Below are 9,793 nucleotides of genomic sequence, written 5' to 3'. Positions count from 1 at the left end.
TTCAAATATCCCCTGGGAGTTCTCCAAAATCAAATGATCATGACTCATAGCTTCTCTCCCTTTCCTTGGGAGCTCTAGTCAACATTTACTGAAGGTCTCCAATATGCAAGATACTGGATATCCATGGAGGATATCCAGATGTGTAACTCATAGCTCCTCAACTGCCTTGTGGCGTTCACTTTTTTAGTGTATGTTTTGTCTGAGCTGTGGGCTTATTTGTTTATTTAAGCATTCTGTACCCACTGCCTACTCGTTTCAAGTACTGAAAAAGATTCCATTATGAATAGGCGTCCTTGTTCCAGGTCCTCCCAATCTAGTTGGAAATGATCTCAAACTAATGTTAGCAAAGCAGTGTAATCAGAACATGTTGTAAAAGAGGGCGGCGGTGGTGGTGGTGGTGGTGTATAAAAGTGCTACTCAGAGAAGAGGACAGGGCTGTAAAGGAGGGCTTCATGGAGAAGGGGGCACTTGAATCAAGTCATGAACAGATGTGCCAGGTAGAGAAGAGAGGAGTGTGGTGAGAAGGTAAGAGGAGAGGTCCTCAGGAAAGAGGACAAGCCTTTCTGGAATGAGGAACAGTGCATGTGAAAATGAAGACCTGGGAGAGAACGTGGAATGTCTGCGCAGTCTGAGAATGGCAGATTGCAGTGTAGGGTAGGAGACAATGCTACAGGTGGGTTAAATGAAGTTCCAAAGGCGCCTTTGCTCAGCTGAGGCATTTGCCTTTGTGTGTGTGTGTGTGTGTGTGTGTGTGTGTGTGTGCTGCACAATTCTTAAGTTTTCTCCTTAGAAAGCTTTCCTCAGGAGCATTTGAGAAAGCAGGGAGGTCTCAGAGAGGACGTGGACATTATCAGAGTCTGACCCAAATAGGAGCAGAGGATGCAGAGAAGTGGCATTGGGAGGAGAACTAGGCCTGAGAGAGAATCGACATGACTTGACTTACCTGTTAGATAATAGTGACAGGTGAAAGGGCTTCAAAAAGTTGGTGAAAATAGTCTATGATCTTGTCATTCCACTTTTCCATGGAATTTTTGGAACCCTCTTATATTTGTGCAGTGCTTTATCATTTATAATATCTTTTCACATCTGTTATCTGATTTGATTTTTATACCAACAAGCTTCCTTTATCAGGACAAAAAGAGAGATCATTATCATTGTTTTCTAGATGAGTAAATAGATCAAGAGAAGTTAAATCCAAGGTCTTATAGTTAGTAAATACTCTTCCTGGTCCATTGCCGGGTTTGGGCACCAATAATAATGATTAATAATGTTCCTGACGGAATCCAGGGTTGGACTCTGGATTCCATAGGATTCTGACTGTTTTCTGAGAAGTGGGGAGCAAACGAGATTGAGGCCAGCACAAGAATGCCATCCTCTTAGCCTCCAGAGAACCCCAGAATCTCTTCCACCTCCTTGCTCAAAGCACTTTCATCCTCCGGCCTCCCTCCCCCACTGCTGAGCCCCTCCTGAGCTGAAGAAGTTCCTCTGTCATCCCTGCCACCCTCCTCCAAATCCTTCCGAGGCACACCCCTTCCCCACACTCCCATCTCATTCCTAGGAAGGGAGGGGGGAACTATGGACTTGGACATTTTAATTCTCTCTCTCTCTTTTAAAATCATTTTATTGGGGGCTCTTACATCTCTTAGAACATTCCATGCATCAATTGTATCAAGCATATTTGTACTTTAATTCTTTTCTTAATCATTTGCACGGTTTCCGATAAAATGTTCTTCCTCTTCCGCTTTGCTCATTATTTCCTACCTAACCAGTAAAATCAAGGTTAAGGATTGATTGCCTTCTGCATGAAGTCTCCACCAAGCCGCATGATGTGTGAGCATACCTCTGTGGTATGATGAAGCAGTCAGATTGGGTAAGCTCCGACAGGCCAGAAAGACCCACTGGTGGCTCCAGTAACAGCCACTTTATGTCTGTTACATGCGCCTGGAACAAAGATATGATTTCCTCCGTATTCAAATTCTTCCCACTTGGGAATCCTTTTATTCCTTATTATTTTTCCTGGAAACTTAAAATACATTTTTCTTGTTGATTTTGTTGAGAATATGCACAGCAACTCATACACCAATTCCACAGTTTCTTTATGACATTGATTACATTCCTTGAGTTGGGCAACCATTTACAATTGAGATCACATTCCTCCTCAATTAACTTAAACTTACCACCCTCTAAGTTTTCTGTCTAATCTTTCAAGTTGCTGGTGTCAGTTTGATCCCATATAAAAAGTTCTCACACACACCAAAAAGCTCTCACAAGAGCCAAATACTCAAGACTCCTTAAGCTAAACTATTGTTTGGTTTCAAGAGGACTTTAGGGAATATATATTTTTCGATGTTTCCTCATCAGCTCAGGGCAGTAGTTTCAGGAGTAGTTTCAGTCTCCACGTCTTCAAAGTGTAGAGTCCACGAGAATCAGGTTCTGTTCCTCATTTCAGGGAGCTAGCGGTAGAACTAGGGGGTTGTCCCTCTATATGTAAAAACCTCCCTCCCCCCTTACAGAAAGTTGGAAGCTGCTTAAGGCTAGAGGGCTCCTGTTCAGGTCTTTGAGCCAGGAGGCCAATACACCTGGGTGAGCCCCAATCTGGGCCAGGTAAACTTAATTCAGCCAATGGAGTCAACCAACGCCGTTGACCACGCCTCACCTAGGAGGACCCTGCAAAGCCGGATTGGGGAGCCCACCCCACCGGTTCCAGTTGCTCTTCAGCTGGCCAGGCTGCAGGCTCCTCTGGCCTCAGGTTTCCAGGTGTGGGGGTGAAGTGCCCTGGGGGTGCCTGTGTAAAACATGAAACTCCTATCCTTTATAAAAACTCACTTGGATCACAAACCAGGTTTTGGAATGAATTCTTTCTCGTGGGAAGCCAAGGACCGAGGGATTACTAACACGAGAAACCTAACAGATTCTTGTTTGTTTTTTTTTCAAATCATTTTATTGGGGGCTCTAACAGCTCTTAGAACATCCCCTTCATCAATTGTATCAAGTATATTTGTACATATATTGCCATCATCATTTCCAAAACATTTTCTACTTGAGCCCTTGGTATAAGCTCCTCTCCCCCCCCCTTCCCACCCTTATGAATCCTTGATCAATTATAGATTGTTTGATATCTTACACTGTTGTCTCCCTTCACCACATTTCTGTTAATCATCTCCTTGGGGGGGGGGTATATCAAACCTTGTGATGGAGTCCCCCTTTCTCCCCATCCCCTCATGATATTGCCACTCCCACTACTGTACCTGAGGGTTTGTCTGTCCTGAATTCCATATGTCCAGCGCTCTTATCTGTACCAGTGTGTGTTCTCCAGTCTAGCCAGATGTATAAGATAAAACTGGGTCATGGTTTGGGGGAGGGGCTGGAGAGGGCGGCGGAGGCGAGGAAGCACTCAGGAGCTAGAGGACTGATGTGTGTTTCATTGGCGCTATGATCCTGATTCTTCCGTAAGCTCTCTGGTCAAAATGTTCAGTCATGGTAATCAAGTACCATCCAGTGCTTCTGGTCTCGTGGCAGAGGGGGAAGCTGTTCACGGAGGCAATTAGCCACACACTCCATATCTTCCTCCTAGTTCTGATTCTCCTTCCTCCTCTGCTGCTTTAGGCAAATGGAACCTAATTGTGCTTTGGTTAGCTGTTTGCAGATTTTTAAGATCCCAGGAACTACCAGCAAACTAGGAGGTAGAATAGAAACAGTAAACATGCTATTAGGGCAATTAAGTGGGTTGTCCCATGAAACTATGGCCCTAAACCTCTAAATTAAGGAACCGAATCCCATGAGGTGTGTAGTTATATATAAGCAGCCTCAGCAGCTACTCTTATTTATTTATGATTTATTTTTAAAGTATAGTTCCCTTTATTTTACTTTCAGATGTGTTTTTCTTCGGTTTCTAATCTTTACAAACGCTTTGGAGGAGGCTGTGGGGCAGCACCTGCAGATCTAAATCGGGGTGGGGGGCGTCTTTGGTCCTTCCGGGCTTCACGTGACCAGCTCCTGGACGCAATAACGTAACTTCACGTACAGCGAAGGAAGCACGTATGCGTCAAAGACACGCGTTTTGGAACTGTCTCGGATGGCCCCAGCCTCCACTAGGTTTGGAATTACGAACTACTCACTGGCCCTGCCTGCGCTCACAGCGAGCACACACAGCTCCCGCTGAGTAAGCTGCGCATATATGCCAAGGCCCTTTGTGGCACCATCGTAGTTTCTCCTTTTCTTTGGCATTTTGGAAGCAAGGACACCAGAGAGAGAGAGAGAAAGAGAGAGAGAGTGAGAGAGAGAGAGAGTGTGTGTGTGTGTGTGTGTGTGTGTGTGTGTATGTGTGTGTGTGTGTGTATATACACACATATATTTTTTAATTTATCCTTGTAAATATAGGAGAAAACTGCATGGAGCCACGTTTGACCTCCTCTCAGTGAGAAGGAGAATCCAAGCCACATCAGCCCAAGGCCAATTGCCACAAAGCCAAGTTGAGACATGCCTCCACCTGCCATCATTCTTTACACTATTCTGACACACACCGTTCCTCCCACGGCACTCTACGTCTCTGCTGGTCAATAATCCCTTGCATGGGCCACACAGAACTCACAGACAACACTCACAACCAGGGGGTTATTAGGGCAGTTAACAGGCTACCGCCAGGCAGGATCACACAACATTCAGGAGACAGCCTTTGGTGGGAAGTACGTTTGGTGAGAGGTTGAGAGACATGGATTGAAAAGCCGTCTTTAACAAGTTCACGTCATGACAGCCTGTCACACAGCCTTTGCCAGCTCAACTTTTTATGGGTGTTCTGTTTGTTGTCAACACTCAGGATAGTTGTCTGGGCCCAATACTTCTTGACTACTTGTATCATCCAGGGTTCAGTGTAGGAATCAGTGCAGGAAACAGAAGCCCTTGCTTTAAAGAAACAAGGAACCACGGGAAGTGCTTACAAAAGCCTTTGGAAATATAGAGAAGCCATGAAACATGATTTCAGTGCTCTGTCAGGGAAGCGACCAACTCTGCCATGGTCAGGGGTTCCAGTAAATGACTGAATGTCAGAGCAATGGGCTAATAAGAAATTGTCCCTGCTATATCGCTGAACAAGACACCTCCAAATATCTGCAAAGCCAGAAACTAGATGCTGGATCACTCTGTAGCATACATATTAATATGCCACGTCTACTTGACTTTAAGGAGTCCTGGTGGTGCAGTGGTGGTGAGTCGGGCTGCGATCTGCATGGCCAGCAGTTTCAAACCACCAGCAGCGCCTCGGGAGAAAGACAGCCTTTCTACCCCTGCAAACAATTACAGTCTTGGAGGCCCACAGGGGGGTCGCGATGAGTCAGTAGTGACTGGATGGTAGTGAGTTTGGTTTCTGGATTGGTGGCATAGTGGGTATGCATTTGGCTGCTAGCCACAAGGTCAGCAGTTTGAAACCATCAGCTGACCTTTGAGAGAAAGATGAGGCTCTCTACTCCTATAAAGAATCAGTGTGGGAAAGCCACGGGGCTGTTCTCCTCTTCCTGTAGGGTTGCTATGAGTCGGATTGACATGATGGCAGTGAGTTTGGTTTGGGAGCTACATGACTTGCTGGCCAGGAGAAATGGCACAGGTGGAATGGTGGTTTTTGTGCACTTTTGCCTTCTAAATGGCACGGAGTACATCCGATGACTGGCTGCAAGGCATTCTGAGAAATCAACCCTCCGTTGTTCAGCCTCTGCAGTTCAGGAAAGCCCACTAGGAGATGGGAATGGATGCTAAAGGCTAAGCAACTGTATACACTACATTGCTTCTCTGAAAACCCAGCCACCCACCGTCTCTGGGATTTTTCTCTTATCATCTGCAACTGGGTCTCTTTCTCTTCTCCATAGCCTTCTTGCCTGATGCCCACCCCCATCCCAAAGGTCAGTTACCCCTCTGCTGCTGCGCCTTTCTTCTGTCTACAGTTTCCCCTTTCCTGTCTCTTCTCTGTATTTAGCTCAGATACAGCTACCCACTCATTTCCAGCCCCAGAACGCAAAATATCCTGTGTTGAAAAGTTTGCTATAAAAGAATGCATTGTATTGATACAAGTATAAGTTATATGTGTGACATAACCTGTAATTCAGTTATATAGAAATGGTCAGCCGTGTACCCAAAGAGGACTACTTGCAGGGATGTGCCGGTGATCTCTACCTTGTATTAATCCTTTAAGCCAAAAACTCACTGCCAACTTATAGCAACCCTATAGGGCAGGGTAGAGCTTCCCGTATGGGTTTCTGAGACTGTAACTCTTTCCAGAGTAGAAAGCCCTTTATTTTTTTTAACAATTTATTGGGGCTCATACAATTCTTATCACAGTTCATACATATACATACATCAATTGTATAAAGCACATCTGTACATTCTTTGCCCTAATCATTTTTTCTCTTTTCTTTTTTTTACATTTTATTAGGGACTCATACAACTCTTATCCCAATCCATACATATACATACATCAATTGTATAAAGCACATCCATACATTCCCTGCCCCAATCATTCTCAAAGCATTTGCTCTCCACTTAAGCCCCTTGCATCAGGTCCTCTTTTTTTCCCCCTCCCTCCCCTCTCCCCTCTCCCTCATGTGCCCTTGGTAATTTATACATCGTTATTTTGTCATATCTTGCTCTATCCGGAGTCTCCCTTTCCCCCCCTTCTCTGCTGTCCCTCTCCCAGGGAAGAGGTCACATGTGGATCCTTGTAATCAGTTCCCCCTTTCCAACCCACTTCACCCTCCACTCTCCCAGCATCGCCCCTCACACCCTTGGTCTTGAAGGTATCATCCACCCTGGATTCCCTGTACCTCCAGCCCTCATATGTACCAGTGTACAGCCTCTGCCCTATCCAGCCCTGCAAGGTAGAATTCGGATCATGGTAGTTGGGGGGAGGAAGCATCCAGGATCTGGGGGAAAACTGTGTTCTTCATCGGTACTACCTCACACCCCAATTAACCCATCTCCTCTCCTAAACCCCTCTATGAGGGGATCTCCATTGGCCGACACTTGGGCTTTGGGTCTCCACTCTGCACTTCCCCCTTCATTTAATATGGTATATATACACATATATACATATACATATATACATATACATATATACATATACACATACATACACACACTTATATCTTTTTTTTTTTTTTGCATGATGCCTTATACCTGGTCCCTTGGCACCTCGTGATCGCACTGGCCGGTGTGCTTCTTCCATGTGGGCTTTTTTGCTTCTGAGCTAGATGGCCGCTTGTTCACCTTCAAGCCTTTAAGACCCCAGACACTATCTCTTTTGATAGCCGGGCACCATCAGCTTTCTTCACCACATTTGCTTATGCATCCATTTGTCTTCAGCGATCGTATCATGGAGGTGTGCAGTCAATGATATGATTGTTTGTTCTTTGATGCCTGGTAACTGATCCCTTTGGGACCACTCTATCACAGGCTGATGTGTTCTTCCATGTGGACTTTGTTGCTTCTGAGCTAGATGGCCGCTTGTTTCTCTTCAAGCCTTTAAGACCCCAGTCACTATCTCTTTTGATAGCTGGGCACCATCAGCTTTCTTCACCACATTTACTTGTTCACCCACTTTGGCTCCAGCCGTTGTGTCGGGAGAGTGAGCATCATAGAGTTCCAATTTAATAAAAGAAGGTATTCATGCATTGAGGGAGTGTTTGAGTAGAGGCCCAAGGTCCTTCCGCCACCTTAATAATTAACCTATAAATATAGACACATAGATCTATTTCCCCATCCTCCTATATATATTTGCATGTACATGTCTTTGTCTAGACCTCCATAAATGCCCTTTGACCCCTAGCTCTTTCCTCCATCTCCCCTTGACTTTCCTCCTGCCCTACTACCATGCTTCGTCGGAAAGTCCTTTATTTCTCCCTAGGAGTGGCTGGTGGCTTCAAACTGCTGCCCTTGCTGGTAGTATCCCAACTAGGAACCACTATGCCACCAGGGCTCCGTAAATCCATTAGGTATACTTTTTAGCTTGAAATTACCAAAACATTTCACAAATAGCACAAATAACTCCGTGTAGTATGAGCCCAGATTTACCGATTGTCATTAAGTCTAGATAAACTAATGTTTCATAACACTCATTCGATTAATATTGATTGAAGGCCTGCTGGGCCCAGAGCGTCTGTTAGGTACTAAGTGGATGGAAGACAATCCTTCCCCTGTAAGAGCAACATCACAGGGCATCAGCCATTGCTACTGTAATGCCCCGAGTTGGGCATTTTGTAGAGGAAGTCATTCCAGGCCATCTATGACAAAATTGCATTCTTGAACTTTTTTTTCTCCTTAATAATATACTTATTTCCTTTTTAATAATACACTTAAAAAAACTAAAGGCAACTATTCTGTTATGGGTCTCTCTCTCACTTTTGTATTGCAGATCTTTTGAAATGTATAGATATTATTTGGTGTGCATGTATTTTTCATTTATATCAATTATATCGGGCTAAGTGTCATTCTGCTTGTATTTCTCTCACGAGACACTGTGTTTTTAGGATCCATCCATGTGGCTGTATGTCCACGTAATCAATCGATTCTGGTTGTTGCATCGTCCTCCCAGTGGGCATTCCCCAAGATGCCTCTCCACTCTTCTCGCCAGGCACTTCTAGGAAGCCTCCCGCTCATGGGCATCACTGAGGAGGCTGCACTCAGCATCTCTCACAACCTACACTGGACTTACCTGACAATTTGTTAGGAATAGAGGTGCAGATGGAATTGCTGTGTCCTGTAGTGTGTGTGTGATGGAGGCCCTCGGGCCTTTGTGGCTATCTGTTGAGCTGCTAACTGCAAAGTTGGCGGTTCAAAACCACCAGCCACTTCTTGGGAAAAGGATACATCTTTCTACTCCCTAAAAGAGTTATAGTCTCAGAAACCCACAAAGCAGTTCTACCCTGTCATATAGGCTCGCTATGAGTCGGCATCGACTCAGTGACAGTGAGTTTGTTTTTTTATATACCTATATACTTGAGGATACATCGACCCAAATACCAGCCGCAGCACCTAATTTTACCACAAAAACGGCATTAAAAATGTGCTGAATAACCCGGCTTATACACGAGTATATACGCTATGTGTGTGGTCACTGAGCGGGGCAAACTAAATGAAAGGTTGTGGTTGGAGTCTGCCCCGGCACCTCAGAAGACAGGCCTAGCAATCTGCTCTGGAAAAGCAGCAATTGCAAATTCTAGGAAGCACGGTCCTGCTCTGAGACTCAAGGGCCATCAGGAGTTGAAATAGACATCATGACAACTGGCACACGGTCACAATATAAAGGGACTTTAGAAAATTCATGGGAAAGTCAATTGAAAGATCATGGAAATTTTTCCAGGAACTTTTTGAAGCCCTTCAGATATGTGTACTCAATTTAAAGAAGTAGTATCAGAATTGGTTTTCTCAGTCTGCTCTTCTACCAGGAAATCATGGCTCCTCCTATATCCTCACCTTCTCACCAATACGTGATGTTATTCTTCTTTCTAACTTGTGACAGTCTAGTAGGTTAAAGTTGTGTCTACTTGTTTTAATTTGTTCCAATTTTAGGAATAATTTACATATAATAAAATACACTCACTTCAAGTTGATAACTGGATGAGTTTTGATATGGTTGATGAGTTTGTACACATGTGTAATCACTGCCAGGAACTATCAGTTGATTAAGAATTGTTATTCATCCAATTCACAATAAAAAGGTAAAAACAATAAAACCCCCCAAACAAAATGAAAGTAGTGAAGACATAAATGTAAGCTGTACTGAAGGCACTGTACAAAAATGAGGCTCCAG

This window comes from Tenrec ecaudatus, chromosome 6 (genome assembly GCF_050624435.1).
Source record: "Tenrec ecaudatus isolate mTenEca1 chromosome 6, mTenEca1.hap1, whole genome shotgun sequence".
Lineage (NCBI taxonomy): Eukaryota > Metazoa > Chordata > Mammalia > Afrosoricida > Tenrecidae > Tenrec > Tenrec ecaudatus.
Note: the sequence above shows the minus strand (reverse complement) of the source record.